General features: G+C 44.5%; 1 protein-coding gene and 1 long non-coding RNA gene across 2 annotated transcripts in view; both read right to left on the bottom strand.

Annotated features, from left to right (window-relative positions):
- LOC105001441 overlaps window positions 1-118 on the bottom strand; it is a 4678-nt gene extending 4560 nt beyond the window's left edge. The window contains exon 1 of the long non-coding RNA XR_826868.1: window positions 5-118. This is a non-coding gene — a long non-coding RNA (uncharacterized LOC105001441). The remainder of the gene's footprint in view (window positions 1-4) is intronic.
- LOC105001671 overlaps window positions 1-3541 on the bottom strand; it is a 58178-nt gene that overhangs the window by 43642 nt on the left and 10995 nt on the right. The window lies entirely within an intron of this gene.

Below are 3541 nucleotides of genomic sequence, written 5' to 3'. Positions count from 1 at the left end.
GCACCTCTGAAACACGTCCAAGTGATCTTACTGGTGACAGAAACTAAAGAAACCATTAAGCCATGTACCTGTGACACACGGGAAAGTGAACTCACTGCTGAATGAAACCCTGATGAAATCACTAAACTGTGTACATCTGGAACACGGCAAGTACACTCACAGGTGAATGAAACCATGATGAAGCCGCAAAAGCACGCATCTCTGACACACAGAATAGCGAATTCCCTGGTGAATGAGACCCTAAAGAAACCAGTGAACCATGCACCTCTGAAACACGGGGAAGTGAACTCACTGGTGAATGAAACCCTGATGAAATCACTAAACTGTGTACGTCAAGAACACGGGAAAGTACACTCACAGGTGAATGAAACCCTAAAGAAATTACTAAATTGTGTACCTCTGACACGTGGGAAAGAGTACTCACTGGAGATGAAACCCTGAGGAAAGCAGTGAATGGTGCACCTCTGAAAGACAGGAAAGCACACTCATTGGTGAATGAAACCCTGATGAAACCACTAAATTGTGTACGTCTGGAACATGGGAGTGAACTCACGGGTGAAGGAAACCCTAAAGAAACCACTACACCGTGCACCTCTGACAGATGGGAAACTGAACTCATGGGTGAATGAAAACCTAAAGAAAGCTGTAAACCATGCACCTCTGACAGACGGGAAAGTACACTCACCGGTGAATGAAACCCTAAAGAAATTACTAAAACGTGTACCTCCAACACATGGGAAAGTGTACTCACCGGAGATGAAACCCTGAGGAAACCAGTAAACGGTGCGCCTCTGAAACACACGAAAGTGAACTCACTGGTGAATGAAACCCTAAAGAAACCAGTAAACCATCCACCTCTGACAGATGGGAACGTGAACTCACTGCTGAATGAAACTCTGATGAAATCAGTAAACCATGCACTTCTGAAACACGGGGAAGTGAAATGACTGGTGAATGAAATCCTCCTGAAACCAGTATATTGTGCTCCTCTGAAACACAGGAAAGTGAACTCCCTGGTGAAAGAAAGTGTAAAGAGACCATTAAGCCATGCACCTCTGACACACGGGAAAGGGAACTCACTGGTGAAGGAAACCCTCATGAAACCGCTAAATAATGCACCTCTAACTCACGGGAGAGTGAACTCACTGCTGAATGAACCCTAATGAAACCACTAAACCATGCACCTCTGACACACGCAAAGTGAAATCCCTGGCGAATGAAACCCTAGAGAAATCAGTAAACCAAGGACATCTGGAACACGGGAAAGTGAACTCACTGGTGAAAAAAACTATAAAGGAACCATTAAGCCATGCAACTCTGACACACAGGAAAGTGAACTCACTGCTGAATGAAACCCTAATGAATCCACTAAATAATGCACCTCTAACTCACAGGAGAGTGAACTCACTGCTGAATGAAACCCTAATGAAACCACTAAACCATGCACCTCTAACACACACAAAGTGAAATCCCTGGTGAATGAAACCCTAGAAAATCAGTAAACCAAGGACATCTGGAACACGGGAAAGTGAACTCACTGGTGAATGAAACCCTAAAGAAACCACTAAACCGTACCCCTCTATCACACGATACGGGAACTCACTGATGAATGAAACCCTAGAGAAACCACTGGTGAATGCAACCATGAAAAACCACTAAACCGTGCACATCTTCCACACAGGAAAGTGAACTCACTGGTAAATGAAACTCTAAAGAAAGCAGTGAACGATGCACCTCTGAAACACGGGAAGGTACACTCACTGGTGAATGAAACCCTGAAGACACCAGTAAACCACACACCTGTGACAGACGGGAAAGTGAACTCACTGGTGAATGAAACCCTAAAGAAATTACTAACACGTGTACCTGTGACACATGGGAAAATGTACTCACTGGAGATCAAACCCCAAGGAAACCAGTAAACAGTGCACCTCTGAAAGACGGGAAAGTACACTCACAGGAGAATGAAACCACGGTGAAGCCGCAAAACTACGCACCTCTGACACACGGAAAACTGAATTCCCTGGTGAATGAAACCCGAAAGAAACCAGTGAACCACGCACCTGTGAAACACGGGAAAGTACAGTCACTGCTGAATGAAACCCTGATGAAACCACTAACCTGATTACATCAGTGAACCACGCACGTCTGACACACGAAAAAGTTAATTCCTGGTGAATGAAACCCGTAGAAACCAGTAAACGATGCACTTCTGAAACACGGGAAAGTACGCTCACTGGTGAATGAAACCCTGATGAAACCACTAAATTGTGTACGTCTGGAACACAGGAAAGTGAACTCATGGGTGAAGGAAACCCTAAAGAAACCAGTAAACCATGCACCTCTGACAGACGGGAAACTGAACTCACTGGTGAATGAAACCTTAAAGAAAGCTGTAAACCATGCACCTCTGAAAGAGGAAAAAGGACACTCAATGGTGAATGAAACCATGAGGAGGCCACAAAACCACGCACCTCTGAAACATGGAAAAGTGATTCCCTGGTGAATGAAACCCTAAAGAAACCAGTAAACCATGCACCTCTGACAGACGAGAAAGTACACTCACTGGTGAATGAAACCGTGATGAAACCAATAACCTGATTAAATCAGTGAACCACACACCTCTGACACACGGAAAAGTGAATTCCCTGGTGAATGAAACCCTGATGAAACCAGAAAGACATGCGCCTCTGAGACACGGGGAAATGAACTCACTGGTGAATGAAACCCTTAAAAAAATCACGAAAATGTGTACCTCTGACACATGGGCAAGTGTACTCACTAGAGATGAAACCATGAGGACACCAGTATGGAGCACCCCAGAAACACACGAAAAGTGAACTAAATGGTGAATGAAACCCTAAAGAAACCACTAAACCGTGCACCTCTGACACAGGGGAAACTGAACTCACAGGTGAATGAAACCCTAAAGAAATTACAAAAATGTGTACCTCTTACACATATGAAAGTGTACTCACTGGAGATGAAACACTTAGGAAACAAGTAAACCATGCACCTCTGAAAGACAGGAAAGTACACTCACAGGTGAATGAAACCATGACGAGGCCGCAAAAGCATGCACCTCTGACACACGGAATAGCGAATTCCCTGGTAAATGAGACCCTAAAGACCAGTGAACCATGTACCTCTGACAGACGGGAAGTACACTCACAGGTGATTGAAACCCTAAAGAAATTAACTAAAACTTGTACCTCTGACACATGGGAAAGTGTACTCACTGGAGATGAAACCCTGAGGAAACCAGTAAACAGTGCACCTCTGAAAGAAGGGAAAGGACACTCAATGGTGAATGAGACCACGATGAGGCCGCAAAATCAAGCATCTCTGACACGTGGAAAAGTGAATTCCCTCGTGAATGAAACCCTAAAGAAACCACTAAATAATGCACCTCTAACTCACGGGAGAGTGAACTCACTGCTGAATGAACCCTAATGAAACCACTAAACCATGGACCTCTGACACACGCAAAGTGAAATCCCTGGCGAATGAAACCCTAGAGAAATCAGTAAACCAAGGACAT

This window comes from Bison bison, unplaced genomic scaffold (genome assembly GCF_000754665.1).
Source record: "Bison bison bison isolate TAMUID 2011002044 unplaced genomic scaffold, Bison_UMD1.0 scf7180017864383, whole genome shotgun sequence".
Lineage (NCBI taxonomy): Eukaryota > Metazoa > Chordata > Mammalia > Artiodactyla > Bovidae > Bison > Bison bison.
Note: the sequence above shows the minus strand (reverse complement) of the source record. Positions and strands in the feature narration are given on the sequence as shown.